We start from the raw sequence: 26,828 nt of genomic DNA on the forward strand, positions 1-26,828 counted from the left end.
CACACAAAGGTAAGAGAGGAGTGAGCACAATCCAACCACATGCTGTTGTGTGCCAGGAATAAAAATCCTAGCCCAGATTGCAGCGTTTTGTTCCCGAAAGTTGACACAGATTCCGAAGGGCGCCGCATACCCAAGTACCTAGCAGGGAAACTGCGGGGATACATATAAAAAGGGAAAAAGGAGCTTTTCATGTTGTTGTTCGTAAACAAAGCCCCGTGAGATCATAATCATAATGTTGCTGCTCGTAAAAGTTCAACCATAAAAATGGAACTAGGTCGCACACTGTTGACTGCCGGATGGAATGCGTTGTTTTTGTGCAGATGAATTAGGGACTGCCCTTCGGATTGAACGATTTATGTAAAATGTTAGAAATGTATTTTTAGCCGTCGTTGATATAATTCGAGAAGCGTGATAATTCGCAGATTCTGCCGCCACGAGCTCGAGCTAGATTGAATTAAATCATGGTGTCATTGAGTGAGCCACTAACAGCTGTCGGAGGGCGCTTGAATGAGAACACTGATGCCATTGTTGAGCATATTCTATCCAATTGAGAAAATAAAAGATAAACGATGTTCAGAATTTGTAGCATTTATGAGGTGTATGCCACCCGGCACTTGTACGATAAAATCATTCTATGAGAAAACTTAAATGTCTTGTGTTTTATTTTATGATTAAGTAATAATTTGTAGTCTGGCTCTGATTTCTGCGAAACTAATCAAAGCCCACAATGGAACCTCAAATGCATCATTAGCACCATAACAATTGTGACACAATTTCCCAGGAAATCAATATTTATGAAAATTTATTCTACTCTCTGAAACTTGAGGACCCTTCCTACCTACTTCTTATGCCTTCGTTTCCATTCAATGCTTACGAACAAAGATCCAAGTGTTCAACAGATTAGGTCATATCGTATAGCTTGTGGCATTTTGTTGAAAGGGCAGACGCAGAAGAAAAGCACCACCACCCCTCAATCTAGAATGGCATGTGTGTACAAACCGCTTATTATGTGACACCCAAAGATCGAGAAGCACACATTCACTGACAATGACGGATGGTGTGTTGCTCATCAATAGTCGGGAAAGGCAGTCAGTCTATCAGGAATCAGTCTCCGAGCGCAAATACAAACACAATATGCTGGCAGTCTATTCAAATAAGATTATCCACCGGTAAACTTTGAGGCTTTTAGTTTGAGCATATTCAAGCATCCTTCCAAAGCTGAAACGCTACGACAGCATCATGTCAAACTGGAACATGTGGGCAAAGAGAAGGGCGAAACCTATAGCGGGATATGTTAAATTCCTTCATCCAAACAATCGACTGGCACGCTTCAGGAATCTTAAAAAGGTTTCGCCTGCGAGGAATGGACTTCGTGTCTTCACGCTGTGTCGCATACCTACTTTCTTAGAAAGACATTATGCTGCATTTGACACTCGACTCGACAGAAAGGCATGTCTCTATAAACATGTTTGAGCATACTAGGGTTCGCCAGTGGTATGAATTGCTGAAGAATCTAAAGTTGACACGACAACCACGGATCTACTTCCGAGCCTCGACGGATTTGGGGTTCAATGAACGTAACAAAATTGTTTACGAGCTTCTTCCTTGTGCATGCATGACACGAATATCGCATTATGTTAGAATCGTTGGAATCAACCTGTTTCGAACCTCTTGGAACTGATTGTGAGCTTGAGTTCAGCAGAAGGATTAACTAATGTTGACTACCACAGTCTATAGGAAATTACAAATGTCTTACTATAGTCACTATCTAAGAGGAGAATAAACAAAACATGGAACTAAGATAAATTCGAATGAGAACTTTACCTATGACAAAAACTTCGTCTCAATTTCTAGTAAACATATTATTGGCAAGAATATATGAATATAGAGAAAATTGAAATTCCAAAAACAAATGAGGGGCCCAGAATCAAAGGGGTGTAAGTGTCCATTTTGTCGATTTTGAGCTGAGCATATCAAAAAATTCTTCAGATTTTAAGCTTTCAGGAACTTTTTTAAGGTGATTTTTACGATGATTAGAAAAATTACAATAAATCGTTGAAAATTAGGTCTATTTTGAAACTCCATACATTTTGTTTGGGATGAAAAATTGTTGAAAAACTTTGAACCTCATTTACTCGAAAGTGGGTTTTTGTCACTTACACCCCTTTGCTTCTAACCCCCTCAAATGTAACATTGTGGCATACGTGGGATCGCGTATAACTCGCGAAGAACACTCGTTTTTGCTTGGTACTGTTAGGTTTCACTCAAGAACCGTTTGTATAAAAACTAATTTTTAAACTTTTCCAATCATATCTATTAAATTTCTTTTCTAGTAGAACCAAATATAATAAATTAATACTAACTTTAATATATTTGGTAGAACACTACTGCATTTTTGGACACTGTCCTGTTTAAACTCCATCTAAAAGTATATCCGAATTCTTAATATTTTTTAATTAAAAAACAATGACGAATTTTAAATATCTTCTGATTTAAAAACTATGCAACTAAATCTTTATAACTACGGGAGACGTCATGTTCCTTATTTGAAATTTAGAATTTTAGGACGAAAATCTGATAAAGTATTGCATAAACAAGGAATGTTTGACAGATTCCGTAAAAAATACAAAAAATACAAAGATTACTTTAACAAAACCTTCAAAACGTGCTTCGGGGTACCATCTAGAGATTTAAAAATTGAATGAATTTTTAATACATTTCTAGATTGATTGATTGATTGGTTTATCTTTATTTGAGAGACTTTCAGCCCTTGGCTGGTTCGTCTCTTACATTTCTAGAGTTCATCACAATGTTAGGACCTTTCCACTTCACTGTATTCTTTGACAACCTTCGATCTTCCAGGATTTTTTTTTCAGGTTGTGGACAGTGGACAATAACCAGTGCACACTGGGCCACGAGCGGGTTCTAGCAAGTAAAAACCTCTAGTGCTTTGAGAGTACATTTTTTGAGTTAATGTTATCAGAGACTTGTATTTATTTTACATGTATTTTTTTTATCTGTATTAACGAGATTTTAAGCCCTAGGCTAGTTCATCTCGGGACCCACGCTTAACTTCCCTTCCGAAGGAAGAACTCACATTTTGCGAGTTTGTCGGGAGTGGGATTCAATCCCAGGTCCTCGGCGTGATAGTCAAGTGTTCTAACCATCACACCAGGTCCGCTCCACATTTTACATGTACTTATATGTGGTGAAGAAAATTAGTTGGTAATTTTTCCGCATAGGCGGCGCTGCGATACTAACTTTTTTTGTTTTACATCCTAGAGGTTTTCCGTCTTCTGCAAAGTTGTAGAGCGTGCAAAAATAAGTAAAGTCGCCGAAGACACCAAAGTTGTGTGACTTAACGTAACAAAGTTATACTAAAATTGTAAAATCTACGTAAAATTCACAAAGAGTAGAATTAGTCTAAATTAAAATCCACGTAAAAAAAATTAAAAAAAGTTAAATTCACAATTTTGTTACTGTTTTGAATGTTATTTGCAATTTTATCAATTTTAACACTTCACACGTGTTAATCAAAGTGGCCTGCATCTGATGATCCCAACTTTACAATTTTTCAGTACATTTAAAATGTTTTTTTGGACAAAATAGTAAAAATTACTATGATTTAACTAGCAGTTTTTTTTTTCAAAAAGTTGCAAATTTCGGCAAAATTTGATGGCTGCTTCAAAATATACCACTCAAGATCTATTCGACAGACACCAATCTGAAGAGTGTTTTGTATCAGGTCGAAAGGTGATGATACACATAACAACTAATAAGGTTAGGTAGTCGTCGGCAAAACCAAACCATGGGTAAGAAAACCTTGCATGACCACCGTGAATTTCTCGATTTTTTCCCGGACTTCGAGTTTTGAATGAAGTCAAACATTGCATTTGTTTTCAGGTAATTCTAAGAATCCTAGTTCAATACAGGTACTACTAAGCCATGTAATCAGTCATAATGCAACAAAAGAGTAGAAATTTGATAAGGCAGTCACTTAGTAGGTCAAAAATTAAATTAAACACCCTAGCTACATTCCCTAGCAAGCAGCCATTTGCATTCCCCCTTTTTGTAACCAACCAAGATAAGTGAACCGCAGAAAATACGATAAGGGAACGGTTCAGTAAACGCACAATCCGTAAAGCACATTGAACATTGACAACATTTGCAGTCGCGTTTCTTATCAGTGCATGTCAGGGCACTATCGTTTCCAACAGACATCATCATAGAATGTACTTACTTGATAAGCACTAAGATACCTAGTATTCACACAATGGCATCTATCACAAACCAAATCGAAAGAAACTTCGACTCCGGCGGCAAAACACAAAACATATGTTTCGCACGCCTCTGTATTTTTATAACCCTTCTCTAACACTCGTTCGACACTTGGCCCGACCGCCCATTGTAGTGAATAGCAGAAAATTTCTTCATTGCTTAGAGCACGCGTTCGTTACGACGACTCTTAACGGAAGATAACATCGCATCATAATGTTTCCATTATTCAGTCGTATATTCGTAGACATATACAAACCGCCTGCCGCAAAAGGGATTGCGGCGTTGTATTTATTCCAAAGTAAAACTAAATATTTTCGAATCGATACATCTTTTCCGACGAGGCCGACAGGAAGCGGCACTGCTTCGGCGACAGAATTCTTCTGTGGTGGCAAATGTAAATCGTTACAGTACAGTAATCAGATTTCTGAAATAAATAAAGCGAAAAGCAGGAAGAAGTTTGGTTCGCTTCGGAAGTTTTTAGAAAAAATCACTTAATAAAGACTGTATGCGATAAAATTTGGACACAGATAATATCGTATAACTTTTAATTGCGTTCGCGAAAATAGCTAATTTTTTGACCATGAATAGTATATTATGTGTAGAAAATTTGGGCACCCATTTAAAAAAATTGGTTAGGCTATAACTTCTTTTTTACCTCGTCAAAACGTTTGAAAATTTCACCAGCTATTCTTAAAATTGTATCAATTAAGTGGTAAAAATTTGTTTAAAATCGGTTGAGTACGTTTTCTAGTAAATATTCAATGCTCAAATCCCTTCAAGGTAAATTTTAGGTACTTTTTTACGATTTTTAGTTCCGTGTGCACTATTTTAACTGTGCAACTGTCATGACTGTCAAAAGTCTTATCAAAATGTGATACTGTAAAACCTTTATAAAAACTGATTTTAGCCAATTTTTGAGCCATATTGCTTGAAAACTTCCGAAGTTAAAACTGTTTGAATATCACAATACAAAAACATTTTTGCTAATTACGTCTTTGTGCCACATGAAATTTTCACACAATATTTCTGCATGTATACTTCACATACAAAATAATTTTCATTGAAATCGGTTCAGTATTTTTGGTTCTAGAGTTGAAATGGAAAAAAGGTGTTTTCCAAAATGTTTGTTTGCCCAAGATTCTTAAATGGCACGTTCCTTGTTTCAACTAGGTATATCTCCGCCAATACTCAACCGATTTCGATAAAAAAAATGGTATTAGCTAAGCATAATATACTATTCGCGGTCAAAAAATTAGCCATGTTTGTGAACGCTAACAAAAGTTATATATTACTTTCTATGTCCAAATTTCATGTTGTTAATGAAATGTTTATGAAAGATATGTCATGCAAAATTTGTAGTGTTTCATAATAATTCTTGACAAATTTCGATCAATTTTAAGAGACTTTAAGAGACAGTTTAAGTATTATTCTTGAAGTTTTGAACATTTTATATTTTAAAAATTTTGTATACAAGATCACTTGTTTTTAATTTCAATTTTTGTTTTTATAAGAAATTCGAATGAGTGGTATAAGTTTGTAGCTTTCAATTCCGCCCCATTTTGCTTATCCTTTGACAGATACGGGTATTTCGATTACCACTTGTAATCTTCCTCAGTGCCAGTTTTTTATTTTTATTTGTTAAAGTGAATCATTCAGTACCTCGAGATTTTAAATACGAATAATTAAAAAAAAAGAAAGTTTGCAAATCGGCCAACTATAGTTTTTAAGATATCGTGGTCACCGTAACGGCACTTTTTGAAAACATCATTTCGAGATAATCACGTTTAAAGTTTTGCGCTATAACTTTAGTTCTAGTGCTCCAATCTTTATGAAATTTGGAATGTGTATTGCCTAGCTAGTATACTTTAAGATTATGCAATAAAAAGTTCAATTGCGGGTTGCGGGGATTAAGCAAGTATGTAACTCCTTAAACCAGGTTTGAGTTTAGATTCTCAAGACGTTACATACCAATTGCTAACATTAATTTCCCGATCATAAACCAATTTCCCGACATATTTTCCGATGGATTTCAATTCCCACGGCCGCACACTAAGTACACCATCAACATATGTATTTTCAGCAGTTTTGAAAGCTGTTGAACTCAGAGTTGGTCTCAAATCTTTCTCAACCAAGCTGAATTATATGACCAAGTTTCAAGAAATTTGGCCGACATAAACCCACCAAGACTAAGAGAACAAGCCTGCCGATAATACGCACCGGAGGAAAACCGTTTCTTCTCAGGAATTTTACCCAGAAACTGAAAAAAACCTCCCTATTTTTACAAAATTCTGAGAACAACTTTATCAGTTTGCTAAGAAATGGCTGTATATTAGACCTGTTCACTTTGAAACTTTTTTTCTCCGATTCTCCGTGACACATCAAATTATCAATCCACATGTAAAACCAAGTCTTCAGTTCAAAATTGAGCCAAATTGATGAAGATTTAAAAGTGTATCAAATCGATTTTGTGTTGTTTAGCCGTTTTCACAGAAGTTTACTCAGAAATTCACAAAATTGCTCCGAAAAGATGCCGGAGATACCGTTAAGATATACTTAGAACAATACTCTACAACTTTGCCGAAGACACTACGGTGTTTAAATTGCGTATTTCGAAGTTATTCAACAATTTTAGTTAAAACATCACGAAAAAACACGATATTTTTACGACTTTACATATAAAAGTCATGTAATTTTACATTGTTTTACGTGACTAAATTAATTAGCGATTACTCCTTTGTAAAACGAACATTTCGTCCATACATCGTTTTTGTGTAGGAATTCGTTTTCATTGACTAATTATCAAAAGTATGTCACGTTGATACTAAAAATCGCACAGAGTTACTAGCACGAATTAAAACAAAGTTACCCATGATTAAGACGTCATGCCATCGTATTCTAATGTCTTTTGATTTAAGTGTCAGAAATGGTGCAGATGGTAAGGCTCGAGCTTGCGGATCAGAAGGTCCCAGGTTCAAGCTCAAATACATGATAAACTTTTTTTACTTTCTCTGTCGCAGTTAGGATGATGAATCTGCCATGACTTACACGCAATCTCCCAAAGAATAATGATCGGGATCTGCCAATTAAGCCCATTCCAAGACTAGCTAGATATTTAGTTTATACTTGCGAAATATTGAGCATCTGTTTGATAATGATCAATTTAGCTAAAACAATTCAATACGATGATGGAACTGCTTCAGAATGCAACATTTTACAGACAACTGTGGGTGGAGCTTACTTGTTATCTATAAGCACAACTACACGATGAAGGGAAACTTCATTCTTACTATGCACTCTACGGTTCCGAAACAATGCAATGATGCCAAATTGCAATGAGATGCAGTGCGTAGTTTCATCAACTTATAGCAGGATCGAGACGCAAAAAAATGCTATTCCAGGACTCGAACCTTGAATCTTCGAATCCACAATCTCATGCTCAACCAACTGCACCAAATTTAAACTGATGCAGATGAGACAAAGAAGTGTAATGACGTTTAAATCATGGGTATCTTTGTTTTATTTTATGCTGGCAACTCTGTACAATTTTTGGTATCAACGTGACAAACTTTTGATAATTACTAAATGAAAACGAATTTCTACACTAAAATGATGCATGGACGAAATGTTCGTAACACATAGGAGCAATAGCTCATAAAATTAGTCACCTAAAACAATGTAAAATTACATGACTTTTACATGAAAAATCGTAAAAATATTGTATTTTTTGGTGATTTTTTAACGAAAATTGTTGAATAACTTTGAAATACGCAATTTAAACACCGTAGTGTGTTCGGCAAAGTTGTAGAGTATTGTTCTAACTATATTTTAACGGTATTTTCGGTACCTTTTTGGTGTAATTTTCTGGATATTGAAGTACATTTTCGTGAAAATGCTCGAAAAAACACAAAATCGATTTGGTACACCTCTAAACCTTTATCAATTTAGCTCATTTTTGGACTGAAGCCTTGTTTCTGCATGTGGATTGATAATTTGATGTGACACGGGTAGATCAAAAAAAGTGAACAGGTCTACTGTATATGTATGTGTCCGGCCTTATTTTGTTTTGTAAAATAAAGATTATTTCTAAACTACTAATGGCAATGTTAATTTTATAAAATGAGCCTACTTTTCAGTTGAGTTTCGTTGAGCACTTCCTAAGTTAGGAAACTGAAACTCTGTTTGTTGATCATTTTTGCATTCGTATACCTATCATGTGAACGACCGGAAGATGCCCTATGCGTATGCCCAAAGATCTGAAAGAAAATTCCATTAATAACCCTGGATCGTTCCGAAAATGGAATCCATTCGTAATTTTATTTGATTTTCTATTCCTGAAAATCAAACAATGAAAATACGTGTTATTTCAGTTCCCATTGATAGTTGGATGTAATCATATGGCAATTTACAAAACATGCGTACATGACTCAGAATTGATAACGCCTTTCCGGTAGTTGGCAAAAACAGGAAACTATGTTACTTGACTTTGAAATGTCTTACAATGAAACATTACATAAACGTTGTGTTCGGTTGCCCAACAAGCTCGATTAGTTTGTGGGACTCAATGCTTTAATAAAAAAAATCAGACGAATTATCGGGGTGAGCTCAGGATTTCACTTATCTATACAAAAGCTCGCCAACGTTCAATGTGTAAATTAGAAAATTCGGAACGCCGTCGTTCAAAAAATTTCCGACAAATATTTACTCTGTCCGCTCCAGATACCATCGCCTGCCGTCGATGAAGTATCTCGCTCAAGGAAAGCGAAGAACATCAATTTTAGCAAACGATATCGCGCGAGCTGTATTTTTACGATCTTTCTCAATAGAGCTTGTTTGTTTGAGCGTCTTCTTCACTTGTCCTCCACGTCCTACCTACATATACAAATAGCGATTTAGTCTAGAGCACGCCGTTTGCTGTTGCTTCCTTCTTCCAGTTTGAAAACGAGATATCCACAGCCAAAGCCTCGATGACGTGATGTGACGATTTTGTATAAACAACGCACAGCAGCGTTAAAATTTAGCAATACTGCAATGCAATACTGATTTCACACCACCGCACCGTGTTGCCGTTGTCACTGTGTGACAATGCGACTTGATAATCTCCATTATCATGCCGACCGAGAGCCATGTGAGCATGTGACTCATCATTCAGCGCATCAAGTCGAGTAATTTTAGCACTTTCCGAGAAGGAACACTTCATCCACATTTCTCACATCCATTTGGACCAAGGGGAACGAACGGTCTCGCGCTATTTGCTCAATTGGACATGCCAATCGACGATGTGACACTCCGGTACTGGCAATTGAAACAATCTTCGACGTCCTTCCGTTAGATCGATACGTATGAAGTTATTTTATTCTACACTTTGTTTTAACCGATCCGGCTGACTATATATAAATAGGGGGTCATTCCATGCACAATCGACTGGCTGGGTCAAAATTTACGAGAATTTGAGAAGTTCTAAAATTTACTAATACTGTTGATTGAAAATAGTAGTTTACGCAACAAGGTGTAGAATGAAGATTTTTACAGAACGAGTCGTACATTCATCCAACGAGTTGGATCATTACGACGAGTGCTGTTAAAATCGAGTTCTGCATCGAGTTGCGTGCAACGTTTTTTGTAATTTCATAAATTACCGCTTGAGGATAGTTTTTAACAACATTTTTCATCAAACTGCACACTGATATTCATAATTATGTCTAAGAAAGTCGGATCATATCAGGTTATAGTGTGCAATTGTCACAATTTTTCAGAAAGCATCAAGAAAGCATCAAGAAACAGTGCTATAATGGTTCATTACGCAACGCAAATCGGCGCAGTAATGAATTATTACAACACTGCTAGTTTTTGGTGTAAGAAAGTAGACCTTTTCCTGGCAGATTTGCGTGAGGTAAAATAGCCTATAACGATGAGAAATTGTAAAAACAACATTACGAAATTTACATCGTAACGTGAAATAAAAGAGACACCTTAAACATCCTCAATCTACAATTTTTAAAAATACTATAAAAATAAATAATTTTAACAACTATCTACAGTTTCAGTATCTACTTGCAACAACAACAAAAAATAACGAACACATTGGTCGGAATATGAGCTCTAACCCGCATAGAAAAATACAGCTTGTGTTAATCTCCACACAGTATGTATCCTTTATATGTTACTGTTGGATTTGAATTAATGTACATGGTTAAATATTGTAAGTATCTCACCGTTGGGAATCATGTAAATTGGTTCAAAATTGACTGAGTAATAATAGCAAGTGCTTATAATAGGTCTCCCTGCCCAAACCCTAGTTCAATGCAAACGACTGAGTTTGGCCAGCTATGAACTAGGTGCTGGTAGTGGACAAACGCCAAACTCGAACAAAAATTATGCAAGCGCTACGGGTGGGCAGTTGGTCAACTATTTTTTCATTTTTTTAAATAGACCTTTGAATCGGTGTACGATGAGACCCATCATAGTGTTACGTCTGTTTGTTTATGATTAAAATTTAGACGTGGTTCCACGGTTAATCATCGTTAGTTCCATGGTTCTAGCAAGGTTCCACCATATTCTACAAAATTTTGTTGTTCGTCACATCTGTGCCTCTAAAGTTTGTATACAAAATTGGAATAGGATGTCTTGATATTTTATCTTGAATATTCTACTTAACTGTTACTGTTCTTATTTTCGGGTTGAGCATCATGATTTTTTGTAAGCATTGATAGGGTAATTCGCTAATTGTTGAACACCACCCAAATGTTGAACAGTTTCTGAGAATTTTATTATAAATCTTACTTAAGTAATTTTTGCTCAACGTATACGTATGATGTAGATGCATATACATGTGTGTCACGGTATTGCTTCAATTAAGTTACTAAATTATACATATTTTACGTCAAAAATATTTATTGAAAATTTTGTACCGCTGATGACACGAAAACTGCACAATTCTTAAGATTAATTTTAAGAAATTGCTATTACGAAATAAGCTTTGCGGGCAAATTGACCACAAATATCAAAGTCACACCATAGTTACAAGAACTGGAAGGATGTCCTTAACAGTTTAACATTGTTTAAAATCATATTTTCATTGTAATTTAATTTGAAAAAAATATTTTTCTTATCGCACTATCATTATGCATCCATGATCCAATTGTTGAACACTGGCATAATCTACGATGTTAGCATGACTGCCAGATTTTTTATTCATTTTACCGAACCGTGCATTTCATGGGGCTTCAAGGGCGTTCCAGGGATATTCCAGGGGTACTCAAGAGGGCTTCAGAAAGGTTCCAGTGGTTTTCAATGGGTTTCAAGGACGTTCCAGAAGTGTTCAAGAGGAATGCAGAGTGTTAAGGGGATCCCAGGAGTATTTTAAGGCGTTTCAGGGGGTTCAGGAGCAACCCACGGATTTTCAAGGGATTTCGAGGACGTTCCATGAGTGTTCTTGGGGGATGACTAGATCCCATGGATTTCCAGGAGTGTTTCAGGGGCATTCAAAGGCGTACTTTTCTTTTGTCGTTTTCGCTTCTAATCAAATCTTTTCAGCCATGTTTGCATCTAATCATGTTTAAAACGATTTCAGTCCACTAGAGCTGTCTTCAAATCAGCGATTCCTTGTCATTTAAATGAATTGTCACTAGCTGGGACTAGCTGGGCACAAAACACGAAAAATCCGGAAAAAAATCCGCCAGAGTGAAAAAATATCGGATGTCGGGTTAAAGTCGGGTCAAATTTTATCAAATGTTGGACCACTGTTGGACTCATATCGGATAACTGTTGGGTCTATGTTGGGTTTGGTGCCCAAAATAAAAACAGATGAATGATAGGTTGATGTCGGGTTATACGTCATTTATTACGAACAAAGCTTCAACCGTTCAACAATTGGCGAGAACCGTCCAACATTAGGATGAGCCAGCTTAACCCTTTGGAGCCGGAGGGGTCATATATGACCCCGGTGATGAAACCGAGCATAACAAACGTGTTCGACACCAGCGAGGTTGCGTCGACAGCGGCGAAACAAATCGGCTCCAAAAGGTTAAGGAAGCGTTCAACATTTGGGTTACAGACTTCTCATACAAATGTTTTATTTTCTCTTAGCAAATGGAATTTAAGGGAATACAAATTCAATGGGCAGTATAAGGGATAAGTAGATCTAGACGTTCACTGGATATTTTTCAACTAAAGTGAAACTATGCACGGAAAAACAAACGAAAACCAAAATGCCTGTACTAACCGTTCAACAATTGGCGAATTACCCTATTTCTGGAACATTGTGTGTCAAAGATCTTGAACCAATATTGAAACGCATATTCCGAAGGGGGTTTCTGATTCAAATTTACTGATAATAACCCGGAGTTGTCGATTGTTCATGGAATGACACACTATTTTCGTTTACATATATCGCCGTCGTCGCTCAACCAACCATGTAGAATTTCGATAAAGTGAGCCGCCACACATTTCAGACACAGACACATTTGCAGATTACAACTGCGCCACTTTTAATTTTCATCACCTAAAATGCACATTATTTCAGCAGACATCTGCATCTGATGAGTTTACACAAGACATATTTCCACTTCCTCAAATAAACTTTTCTTTGGTATATGGTAGACGCACTTTCTCTTGATGAGTTTTCCTCGGTTGGTAGTTACATAGACCCACAACGTTCACGTGGGTGTTATATTTAAGCTTCGCACTTACTGATAAACCCCCACTATACGAAAAATAAGGCACAATATGTGGGCACCGACCGTGAGTCACCGAAACTCGCCCGAATCGCTGCGCAACCTGTGCAATGCAGGTGACAAACCGACTCCCAGATTAGAACTCGCGACACGGGTTATCAGCGCCCGATCTGAGCGAATTCCGCGCAAAAAGAACGGATCGCAAACTCAACTCGACTCGACACCCGATAGCTTGTGCGACCTTCTATCTCGCGAATTATTTAAAAACTGAGAATATACCCCAGGCCAGTGGTTTGACTGACGTATGCGACTCTAGGCTAGCACAACAATTGCGAACAACACAACAACACAGGAAAATCTACACCATACCGTCCGATCACCGATGAACGACAACGACAACAACCAGCGACGACGACGTCGGTACTACGGACGGGGCTATACTTTTTGTTATGTGTACTCTTGTTGTGACTTCCCCGGTTCAAAGGCATGTGGACAAACGGCGACCGGACGCGGTCGGACGGATAGATGGGAGAGCGCTGAGCTGAGTTTAGTTGAGTAGAAGCAGCAGCGACAACACGGAGTCCCAGCCCAGCAGTCGGTCGATGTGGTGTGCGAGACGTAAAATAAAAGCACAACACACTGAAGAGCAAAGTCAACGACAGCTCAGCAGCGCGGATCTAAGGAGGAAAACACCAACCAAAACACATTGAACTTGGCGCGCTGCTATACATACTAAATTGTGTACGGACACGATGATTTCTCTCTTTGGGTTCTTCTAGCATCCCTAGGCGGTTGGGGTTGTTCTGAGAAGAACGAACAAAATCTTAAATTAATTTCAAGTGGCATTTTTATAATTTGAACCCATCGTCGTACTCAGTTTATGAATGCTTGATTCCTAATCTGTCATACTTCATAACCACACGAATAATGTTTTACATACAGACTTTATATGGGATCTACAAATAGAGGAAAAATGTAAATCACATTTCGATGGAATCCACGTTCAAAACTATGTAATCTGCATTGGATATAGAACTGCAAAATGATGAATTGCCAACCTGGTAGGTTCGACCAACATATGTCCTACCTCATGCTTCCACGGGTCAATTGATGACAAAGACCACCACCTGAAAGCTGTTAGAGAAGCTGGAACCTTTGAATGAACCCCCACGCATTGGGCTCCTAACTCGTGAACGGCAGGATGTCGGCATGCATCCAGGAAATATGCTGGCCCAGAACTGGAGAACGTGAAATCTGAGCGGTGGAATCCCCCATCGCCAACCATTCTTTCAAGTAAGATGAAGTGAGTTATTCGGTGGAAGCCGAATCTTTGTGTTGAGGATGAGTGGCGAATTCTTCAACTATAGTGGCAACGAGCGATAAGCCTTGATACGGCTTACGGAAAGTTCTCAAAACAATATGTCAAAACAGACATCAGAAATAGATCGGCAAATTTTATTTTGATCTGTATTTTTGAAGTTTATTTAGAACTGTCATTGGAATGGAAAGCCTTCGTTCATTTCGTTACCAACGATAATGGTCTACGGCTTGTGAAATTCGCTGCTGTTAGGGGGATAGCATTTGGCAAAAACGGATGATCTTTCGGCTGCACAACGTAAAATATTACGTGTTTCGCCGTAGATTATCGCGTAAAAATGTACCTACAAAATTATCGTAGATGGTCGCTAGTACATCATACACTTTCATGTCTTCTACAATAAGTGCGGAATTTAGCTAAGGATTGACCGCGCAAAAGACAACCGGAGCGCATATCTTTTAGCATTTTCGCACAACTTTACGCGATAATTGTTCTTGCAATGCATAATAATAGCGTCTGTGACCATTTGGACAGGAGCACCTATTTTGAGCACTTGCTGCTATAACTCAGTGAATTTCAAACCGATTGACTTGAATTTTTGAACATGGCTAGATACTGTTCGTATCTGATCGTGTCTCAAAAATCAAGTCAATCGGTTCAAAATTGACTGAGTTATAGCAGCAAGTGCCCAAAATAAGTGGTCCCAGACTCTATATATTTTTTTCAGTAAAATCGAAATACAATAACATTGGATCATAATGCTTAAAATTTGCAAATTGGATTGGGTATAGCATTAAGGTATAGCTCAAAACTGTAACGTGCTGATGCAAATCTGAGCCCGGATTCGGATTCAGCGACTCTAAATCTGTAAGAGACACGTACACGCTAAAACCGCTCAGCACCTAAAATGTGTAAGCCCTACTCATAAGTCTAGATTGAGTTTGAATAAGGGCGAAAGTAACATGAGAGAGTTCTCTTCATCGACTCTCTCTTCTTCAAATTAAAGTGACAAGATGCAAGTATTGTTGAACTTTTTGGTCATAAATCGCTAGGTTGCGATGCAATCTAGCGTCTAAGTGTAAAAAAGTTTGATTGAATTTGCATCTTGTCACTTTAATTTGCAGAAGAGAGAGTCGATGAAGAGAACTCTCTCATGTTACTTTCGCCCTTATTTAAACTCAATCTAGAAGTGCATAATTTCCAGACCACACCAAAAATGTATAACAGTTACACATTCACAAAAACAGCTCATACACTTTACTAGATGCGAAATATCGTTTTTTTTTTTTTGTTTTCCAAGGTGACTAGTAAACTTAGCTAGATTGCCGTACAAATATTTTTGTGAATTTCACGATTTTACGGACGCAGGAGCTGATTTTTGGAATGTGTAAGTGTTACACATTGGTGTAGTCTGGAAATTATATGTACTTTAGTGCTGAGCGGCTTTAGCGTGTAACTCCGCTTCTGAGACAACAACAAATGTTTAGCTGCGTTCATCTTAAACATGTTTGAGAGCTAACCAGCAAATGTTGCTGGTTTTTGCCATGCTGAATGCATCCAGCAATACAAATTGCTAAAATTCAGCACAATTTTCTGAAACATCCAGTAATTTATGTCGATAGAGCACAAAGTTGTACTGAATCCCAGCAAAATATTGCTGAAAATTTAACAAATCGTTTTGTTGGATTTTGCTTTGCTGTAAGCGTTTGGTGTGTTGTATAAACCAACGCTCTAAAGTTGAACAGTTTTTATGAAAACCAGCATATTATCATAAACAATTACGGGATTCAATAATTCAGATTATTGAAAACTTTCATCAAAATGAGAATGAAAATTGCCTTGAATCGCGACGCTTAATCAGGATAATAATTATTCAGCGGTTTACAATGTTAAGTAATGTAATGTTAAAAAGTAATGGTAAAAAATGCCACCAAAATAATAATAGAAACGTAACGAACCACCCTACCGTTTCCGTTCCATGGTTCGCTCCGCAATCAACACCGCTGCGACGCGAGTAAAATTTATCTAGTACAATTCTACACATCTTTATTATTATATACAAAGGAGATACTACGTTGCTCGGACGTGAAGAAAAACGTATTCCGAAGAGGACAGTAGAGGTAGGTGTACCATCCGCTCAGTAGCGTAGATCGACAAAAGCTCAGTAGCGTGTCGCTGTGGCTGAGCTCATCATCACGGTTTGTCGTCATCGTTTGGCACTCGAAGCAAAGCCATTCTGATATCATTCTACAACGTCAGAGGGAATGTCGGGTAAAATGGTTTCAGATGAGGAACACAAACATTGAAGCCGTATAGAAAGATTGAATTCACTCCCCAAGCTGAATCTCTGTTGACGTTTTACACCACTTATTTTACGTCTAGTCGAAGCTGGATAAAAAGGTTAACAATTGAATTAAAAAACCCGCTTATCTGACTTGTTTGTACTCAAAAACTTAATGGTTGGCAAATCTATTAAAATTTTAGATATGTATAATAATATCAATGTCTTACTGTTATAAGGATCCTTTTGCAAGTGACTATTTTAATTGATATGATTCAAAATTATATGAATCGCACAGTTTCAGTTTATTATAGCTCCATTACTTTTTAAAAATGTTTTCAAATATCAGGTATATGATTGTACATAAAAAATACTGTAGTTTTATGATATAAATGTTACTAAATTCTGGACGAACATTTGAAAAGGGCCTATCTGCTTTTTGTAAACAAACATGTTTTTGTCTCTGTAGGGCCCATCTGCATCCACCCACGCACATCAACACCCTTAACAGATAGCTTGAAGAACACTCTTTCTGATAAGGGTGTTGACGTGCGTGGGTGGATGCAGATGGGCCCTACAGAGACAAAAACATGTTTGTTTACGCAAAGCAGATAGGCCCTTTTCAAATGTTCGTCCAGAATTATAGAAATAAATATGCTGAAAACATTCCAAAGCATCTCAAAAATTGTCATGTCTTATCAGTTGCTAAAACGTTATACACCTTACCTACGCTGCGCTGCCATTGCCAAAAGAGTGTAACTGCGACAGCATGCAAAACAAACTCCTATCTAACAAAGAAGGAAACACCTATCCGGAAATGCGTTTTTCATCTCCGGTAAAAACTTCCTTCCCCGTCTCATCCTATGGTGCGGCTATATATACAAGGAAAACCAAAACATTCCGCACCCATCTGCAGCCTCTCTTGTTCTCATCTCAGCTCTCTCCCGGAAGAAGTCACGTTGTTCAGTGGCATGTATGTAAGCGAGAGGCAAACAAGACGTTGTTGGTTGTAAATGATACTCTGGACAACTTGCTGTGAGTCTCAACCGGAAGTTTGGAAATCAGTTGGATTAGGGTTAGCAAATTAAATGTTAAATTTTGAATGAAAATTGTCAGATTTTATTCATTTGAACAATCTCTTTTCGATGAATAAAAAAAAACAAGAATTTACGTAAACTCATATTAAATTCCAAATGTTAGTCAAGTGTAAATAAAACCTACAAATCCACCATCGAAGCTACAGCTATCGACGAAATTCAGTCTTCCGGAAAGACATTCCGTCGAGAAAACGTGCAGATGAAACTGAGAGCCGTGCGAGAGCGTGAAAAGTTGCACCGGCCTCAAGGTATCACATTTCCACCGTAAGCCTTCTCAGTTGATTTGCTCACTTTCAGAATCCAACGCCCGCTCGCTGTTGTATAGTAAACAGAGACGTTTTAATAAACCGAAAAACCAAGACGCAAAACTCCCATGTGTGAGACGAAAGTCAACAGATAGATATGGCCACAGTTGGACGTGTAGACATGAAAACATACCCTGCCTCGCAGCCCCCGTACATAGTAATCCCCAGCCCTCCCATAACCATCATCACAATCAAAGAAGGAAAGCTCCGCCGGGTGCGAATGCTTTATACTCCAATAAGAGCATCAGGCAACAGCAGAAGAAAAATTGATATGGTTTCGGTTGCTTTTCCTTCTTATTGGTTCATTTCTTCCTGGCTGAAAAACGTGGTTTGCTTTCAGTGGTATTGTGTTGTCTTCCGCTTTGGCGAAACCGGAAGCGTAGTGGAATTTTACTACAAAGCGCAATTTCAATCATTGAGTGATGGGCTTAAGTACGATTTGAATTTGAATAAGCAAATTGATTTTCTGATTGAACACGCTGCTAAGAGTGAGAGTTTTACTTTTCATTTAGTGACATTACCCTACTTCCTCTTCATCTCCTTTTATTTAGTATGAAATCTAACACTGGGATTGAGCTTCGCTTTTTTACAATCGTTATATTTTCCAGTGTGCTGGCTATGTTATTTTGCATTGGACACATTCTATACCGGGACGTTACAACGATTTGACGCCTTTTTGGTCATATTTTCCACTATAAATTATAAATACGACCGTAAACCATCAATATTTTAGCATATTCGGATTTCTTGTAACATTTGCAATAAATATGATCTGTTGAACAGCTTGAACATCACGCTACTGATTCCCATTTTGAAAGTTCTTTTCCAATGAAAATTTAATGTTTTACCGATCACATTCTACCATCGACGTAGTAGAAGGAAAGTAGCAGCAATGTTCGTAGATAAGAAAGTGATCCACAAACTCTGCATGATCATACAGCAACATCATAATCAACAATGTATGCCCCCATAACGTACGCGCAAAGTCTCGAGGAGTTGCCGAACGAGGATAAACTTGATGTGACCACCATTGGTACTACCTCCACTAAGGGAGCTTTTACCCTAATAGTTTTAAAATCAACATTTCTACGTCTGATACGTCATTCGAAAGCTTTTAGAAATTACTTTAACAATTTAACATTTTTCATTTAAGCCGAAGATATGCGAAGTTGAGCATTTCATAATTTTACATAAAATTGACAATGGTCTCATTCTGCTGCCAATATCTCGATAAGTATAGGGATTAGCAAACTAATATTCTAGGGTTTACTGGTCCAAGTGGTCTACTTTCAACTATCGAACCTGAATCTCAAATTGAAGTCAATTTTCGATTTTTGGCCACCTGAATCCCCTTAGTGCACCAGTCTAGATGACGGTTGGGCAGTAAAAACAGCCATACACGATGCAGCCACAGATAGGTACGTCGTGGAATCGACGAAAAAATTGTTCGATGAAGAGTGTAGAACGGTTTTGGAGAAGACAAACGCAGCGCAAGCGATAAAGCTGCAGCATGGATCTTGGCAAAACATGGAACGATACAAAGAAAGGTAGAAGCAGAAACACCTGAAACGTTGTCGTCACATGATTAAAAGGTGGAATCAGTACTTCGGCGATCACCTAAGCGGCAATGAAGGAAAATGTATGCACGGGAGATCAAGAGAACGGAGGAAACGACTACGTCAGTGTAGCAGAAGACGTAAATGATTCAACTTCTACGCTGAGGAAAGTTAAGGATGATATTAAAATACCAGCTCAAACCCAACCAAACAGTTGGTAAAGATGGGCCCAGAAAAGTTGGCTACCTGTCTACACTACTTAATAGTCAGGATCTGTAAACCCGAACAGCCACCAGAGAAGTGGAAGGAAAGCGTAATCTGCCTATCCATAAAAAGGCGACCTTGTGCGTTCCCAAAGCGATCACCATTTGAATGCCGCTCACGAAGGGAGCGCATCATCTTCCGTCGTCTGTCACCGAAAAAAAGAAACGAAAGAGTTCGAGGAACATTATCAAACCGACTTAATCGACAGCAGGCCAAATCTTCACCATGCCATGAACATTTCCTTCAGAAATTCATTGACTACCGTATCCCAACGCGTCATCTGAATATCTACTTTGAGGCGGTATCAGCCGCACAAAAGCTATCATGAAAATCTAGAACAAGAACCGCTCTCCTGGGAAGCTGGAACCAGACGAATGGGTGAAAAAACGTCGAATGCCAAAACGTCGAAAGGACAAAACGTCGAAAAGTGTGTAATTGTTCGCAGCTCAGTGTGGATTTTTTTAGATTTTGTGTGAATTTAAATCGATTCTGTTGGTAGCCTGAGAGGAGTGGCGATACGGTAGATCCACCAGGATGGCAGGATGACGAACTGATTAACGGGGACACACGAACATTGTCTCATTATCTCGGGTCACTGCCCGCGCGCTGAAGGTCAATGACTTATTTTGCACTCTATGATGCTTCAGATCCGAGTTGAAACAACCAGCTGAGTAAAGATTATTGTGTGGATACTTAGCATTGTTGTACTAGTACCATATACTGTGAATACAGGATGAATTACAGAGAAGGACAGCTATTTTAGTCAAAACCCCGCTATTTTAGGCAGAACTTCGGTTTTGAATAAGGAAGGCATTCTCTCCCACCCCTTACGTTGGATTGGAAAGTAATGGCAAGTCGTGCCGTAAACCAAACCAGACGCCCTTGAAGGAAAAATGCGCCCGATGATCGCCATCGCCACCCTAGAGGTGCCAGAGATCCGGCCGACGATAGCTAGAGGCCGCCCTCGTAGCCACCCTGAAGGAAGTTGTGACGTAATGCTGGAAATTTGTGGAAGGTGTCACTCGCAGTGTTGGATTTCAACGATTTCTACGCGATCAATTTGCGTTGAAGTTCAAATGCGGCACGCTGCGATCAAACATATTTGAACATTGTTCAGTTCAAAATTTGGAACGCACGTGAGCTCGAACGTGAACACAACTTGAGCAAGAACTGCACCCGCAGAGCGCCAACATGATACCCTGGTACCTGGTGAACTAAAAAGGTGATGTTTCTGCCATTTCTCACCAATTCTAGCAATCTTAGGCTGATTCGATTCAGAAACTCACCCTCTATTGAGAGGGGGAACCGGTTAGGTCACCGTGGATAGCCGGAAAATCCGGATTGCGGTGCAGAATCTTAACGCCCGATGTCACAATGTCCCACTTCACTGTGGCGCATATTTTCCCGAAACAACGCAGAACTTGTCAGGAAACATGCCGAGCCGACCCTTAGGTGTTGTTTCAGGGAGTCTCAAAAAGGCTCCCCTTCGAACTAGTTGGCAGATACAAGTGAAAGAATGAGTTTCCTTTAAAAGAATAAAGAACTCACTATTTGGTTAAATTACTCGTTTTCGACGTTTTGGCATTCGACCTTTTGGCATTCGACGTTTTGTTTTTCGGCGTTTTGTCCCTAAACCCTGAAGAACTTCGAAAGTCAACGCTGGGTAGAAACCTTAAGAAGCCAATAGTCTATTTTACGAAACGACAACAGTGTTGATATTGATATTAACACTCACGGGCTTGGGCGCAACCTCCTGTCAAATTTTCATTCATGAAATGAGCGATCAGCTGATCCGAAACGTCTCGTAAAATGGCTCATGAGCGCTTGCACGCTGACGTTATCATTATCTCCTTCTCTTTCTTTCCTTCGGCGTCGGTCCATAAAGCCGTCCTTGCCCTCAAAAAAAATTTGAGGGCAATGTTTACAAATCGTATGGGAATTCGATGAGGTTATGTTTTTGATGCAAGCCTCTACTGTCCAAAACAAAAAAACAACGAAAACTTTCACGATTTTTTTACTTCATATGCATAGTAAACAGTTTGATGGGTGATTTTGAGCAACGACTTACACTTACATGAATGCAAATATTATTAATTAAGAATATAACCAACTCTTGCGAAAAGCAAGCGAACACTGTTTACTGTTCGCAGCGCCTCGATGAGACTCGTGATCGAACTAATTTGCTGAGGTAAACAACCGTTGGAAACTATGATTATAAATTTGGAAACAACAAACAAATTCTGTTCTTGGATGGACGTCATGTTCTAGCATTTCATCAATAAGGGCTTGTGATTTCAGTTAAGTTTTACTAACCTAATTCGTGGTAAATTGAATGGTGTTCTACTGTTATAAGGTGTGTGATTACATTTTGGTATTATGGTCAAAACTTTGAACATATCAAAGAACAAATTTGATCATTCAAATTCAAATATGGTAAGAATTGAAAAGTAGATTACATGGATGGGATATCAGCTTTTTGTCACCCGCAACATTGGTCAATGTCCCCAATCTCGGTAGAGCCGGGGTGTAAGCCCGTTCTTGATAGTTTTTGATAGATAGGGTAAAAGCTCCCTTAGTGGAGGCAGTACACGCAGAACTCGATGTACACAGCGCAACGAGTAACTTTCACGCAGCGACCGAAAAGACAAAAGAATTTTCACGCAGATTTGTGTAACACCGGATCAACACAAAAAATGTGCTGATCCGGTGTTACACAAATCTGCGTGAAAATTCTTTTGTCTTTTTGCTCGCTGCGTGAAAGTTACTCGTGCGCTGTGTTGTTTCATTTAAGGGTGTACCAATAGTGGTGGTAGTGGCAATTCAACACTATTTCGACCAAAAAACTTGAAAATGTCAATTTAATAGATGCATCATGCCTTATTTAAAACATTAATTCAGTTTTGTGTTCAGAATTTGCCGAAAAAGCTATTTTAAACAATTATTTTCCTTAATTTTTTGTTGCTCCTTTGCACCTATAGTGGTGGTAGTGTTCCTATAGTTGTGGGTCCCATAAAAATTCAATGGGATGCGCCACTATAGGAACCAAAGCTAAATTTTACCTCCATAATAGGAACCGTGTACCTATAGTTGGTGCAAGTGAACCTATAGTTGGTGCAAGTGATTAATTAGAAAAAAAAACTAAAAAAAAATGGTTTTTACATTTTTCCTAGCAAATTTAAGTAAAAAACTACCGATCAACGTTTTCAGACTTTTCATTTTGTGGGTTTATCAATTTTATTGAATTATTTTACTACAATGAGCAACTAACAGCACCACTATTGGTACATTTACCCTATGTAGATAATTCATTCGTTGAGTTTGAGTTGGTGTTCTCTCCAGATTTAGACTGCTTGTAAGGTAGATCCTGTGTTCATTTGTAAGATGAAACCCTAACCAATTACCTAGATCCATGGGCAAGCTTCGACCAGGCATAATGAAAACAACATACAACACATTTGAACATAAATAGCAAATGTACTCCGGTTAAATCCTGTCCGGGCTTCGGAGTTCGAACTGCTTTCTTTGCATCCATCCATATTTTGTCAACTCGTTGATTCTTAAGTTGGTGAACGAGATGGGGAGATGGTCTACACTCAGAAACCGGGAAAGTCACTGAATGACTTTATTTTATACATTTGCTAACTAAATTCAATTTATGCATATCAAATGCTGAAAATTATGCATTGAGCAACTGAATTTCAGCCATGTAATGAATAACTTGCGTTAAGTTTCCAGTAATGAATATGTTTTAGAACTTATACCCGGCCCACCGACTTTCGAAGTTTTGTTGTGTAAAAGAAACTGTTGAAAAAGTAAGTAAATGTTAGACATTTTTTATCAATTCTAGTAAATAACTATATTTTATATTCATCTCAGAATAAAGCCGACAGATTGAGATCGCCACGGACAACGCCCCAGACCCAATATCCGTTTGAAATGCGCGGTGCTACGCTTTCCTCCTTGCTTTCCTCGACCGGCTGGCGCAACCGTGGTCAATCATCTTTAGCTGCACCTGGCCACCATATTTCGTGACAATATTATAGAGAGATAATGTAATTTAAGATTTGTAGTTTTTAAGAATAAATAATCTCAAAATACGGTGTCTTTAACTTATAAAATAATTACTAACTTTAAAACAAGCCAATCATGAAAGTTTTTTAATACTAGAAAGTAGTTGGAAAAATCTAAAAAGTAGTCATTATAAAACTAAACTGATTTTAGTTCAGCTAGAACTTTTCGCGCTTTAGTCATTTTATGCATGAACCCAGTCGAACCTGCATTTTGCATGAAAAATAGTCATAAATGACTTTTTTTATTTCTGAGTGTACCATGATCGTTTTTGTTAAAGCAGTTACATTTCTGTCACATGTCGGCGCTGCTATCATATGTACAAATCTGTTCGCCGATTGATATTATTTCGAAGCAAGGTAGTCCGTGACATTTATTTTGACCTTCCAGGACGCGCGCCATCTAGCGAGGTTTTCTGGTAGTGTTGTACTTTTTACAACAGCGCGCGTGCTGAAGGGTTAAATATTCGAAAAAGAGCGGGTTTCCGTGACTTTCTTGCAACTCTACAGCCTAGCCCCACAAGTTTTCCACATGCCATTTTCTCAGGTTGAGCTTCTTGAATGAGCTGGATATGGTTCAATTTAGGTACACTCCCGTTCAAAAGTTTGGGGTCACCCCCTCAAAAACATGTCATTTTTTTACGCCCATATCTCCGCCAATTTGCGTCCGATTTCAAAACCCTAGGTTTCATTCAAAAGATAATAAGTCAAAGAAACTATGAACATGATTTAAAAGAAACTTTTTCAAAAAAAATTGTATGTAAACTTAACCCAAAGTTGCCAAATTTTCTAAAAAATGAATATAAATTTACGGCAGTGTCGCTGGAAGTTGGGTCGACCAAATTTTAAGATGAGAGCGGTAATATGACCTATTTTCTATTAGCTTTCAACTGCTTTTTACAGAACTTAGCTAAAAAATCTAGAAAAAAAGTTATTAAGTAAATTAATCCTTGATGTCATCGACCAAAAGTTTGGGGTCACCCCTCAAAATGCTGTATGGGCCAAAAGTTTGGGGTCACTATCGTAAAACATGGAAAAGTGATTTGGTGATATCTTCGTCATCTATAGTTCAATTTTAATTATTTTTGGCTCATTTCAAAGATAATTACCTAAATTTACGTTTGATGTCTTCAACTTAACGTATTTAACGATTTTTGTATATAAAAATGTTATGTAAAGTTAGCACATTTTACCATGCTTCAAAAAATGAGACAACTTTACGTTAAGTTTTAGTATGTAAATTTCAACAAATATGTTTGGTTCAATGTCTATGCAGTAAGTATCACTCATTTTGTTTCAAATAAGCCAAGAAGAATTAAAATTGAATGAAAGATGACAAATATATCAACAAATCACTTTTGCATGTTTTACGATAGTGACCCCAAACTTTTGGCCCATACAGCATTTTGAGAGGTGACCCCAAACTTTTGGTCGATAACATCATGGATTAATTTACTTAATAACTTTTTTTCTAGATTTTTTAGCTAAGTTCTGTAAAAAGCAGTTGAAAGCTAATAGAAAATGGGTCATATTACCGCTCTCATCTTAAAATTTGGTCGACCCAATTTCCAGCGACACTGCCGTAAGTTTATATTCATTTTTTAGAAAATTTGGCAACTTTGGGTTAAGTTTACATACAAAATTTTTTGAAAAAGCTTCTTTTAAATCATGTTCAAAGTTTCTTTGACTTATTATCTTTTGAATGAAACCTAGGGTTTTGAAATCGGACACAAATTGGTGGAGATATGGGCCTAAAAAAATTACATGTTTTTGAAGGGGTGACCCCAAACTTTTGAACGGGAGTGTATGTCGAAACATTTTCAACACTGGTTAGAAGTGAGCACGCATGAAATAACGGGATGAATCAGTGCCATAATCGCTTGTTTTCGATTAGGATGATTTGTGGACGTGTGATTATTAATGGCAATCAGACCCGATATGTATATTAAAAAAATGAGTAATCTTTATTTTTCTTTATGACTCGACGTCCCCACTCGGACTTGGCCTGCCTCGCTTCAACTTAGTGTTCTTTGAGCACTTCCACAATTACACAGCGCAACATTTTTTTGTCTCAAGAGCAAACTTATGTGTCTCCGAAGGATTTTGGGCCGCTGAATCCGAATCCGGGCTCAGATTTGCTCTAACACGTCACAATTTTGAGCTATACCTCAATTTATGGGGTAAAATATGCGATTTTGGGCTTTTTTGACTGCAAGCCATTAAGCAAGGCAATATTTTTTTTTAAGTAATCAAAAGGTTAATTGCTCAATTAACATCTAAATTAACGACTCATGCAAAATATTTCGTTTTACCTAATCAAATTTGATAGATTTAAGCATTTTATGTTAGTATGGAAACTTGCATGCAACTTCTGGAGGGTGACTTGCATGGGAAATATCGTACCTAACATAAATCGCTTAAAACTATCAAATTCGATTTGGTAAAACGAAATATTTTGCATAAGTCGTTAATTTAGATGTTAATTGACCAATTAACCTTTTGATTGCTTAAAAAAAATATTTCCTTGCTTAATGGCTTGCAGTCAAAAAAGCCCAAAATCGCATATTTTGCTCTATAAATTGAGGTATAGCTCAAAATTGTGACGTGTTAGAGCAAATCTGAGCCCGGATTTTGATTCAGCGGCCCAAAATCCTTCGGAGACACATAAGTTTGCTCTTGAGACAGACAAAAGGTTATTTTTTGTTACGCTGTGTTATTAATTGAAGGGCTTCTTTGCCTGCCATTGCATGAATTCGTATATTGTGTGGCAAGTACAATGAATGATACACTATGCCCAGGGAGTCGAGAAAATTTTCCCGACTGGAACGGGAACCGAACCCGCCGTCTCCGGTTTGGCGATCCATAGCCTTAACCACTAGGCTAACTGGAGACCCAAAAAATTAGTTATGTGAGCTTTTGTTAATATTGTTCCTTTTTAAAGTTTGTTTCGAATCAATAGGTATATTCCTATAGTTTCAAGTAAGGAACTG

At 37.8% G+C, this 26,828-nt stretch overlaps 1 protein-coding gene across 15 annotated transcripts in view; it reads right to left on the bottom strand.

Annotated features, from left to right (window-relative positions):
• LOC109427864 (cytohesin-1) overlaps positions 1-26,828 on the bottom strand; it is a 130,710-nt gene that overhangs the window by 79,403 nt on the left and 24,479 nt on the right. For 2 of the 15 annotated variants that reach the window (XM_062851515.1, XM_062851506.1), the window contains exon 1: positions 12,689-13,303. The exons of 3 other annotated variants lie outside the window; for them this stretch is intronic. The gene's annotated coding sequence lies outside the window, so the exon portion shown is untranslated. 10 more of the 15 variants (XM_062851513.1, XM_062851512.1, XM_062851511.1 and 7 more) reach the window with 7 other exon arrangements.

This window comes from Aedes albopictus, chromosome 2, assembly GCF_035046485.1.
Source record: "Aedes albopictus strain Foshan chromosome 2, AalbF5, whole genome shotgun sequence".
Lineage (NCBI taxonomy): Eukaryota > Metazoa > Arthropoda > Insecta > Diptera > Culicidae > Aedes > Aedes albopictus.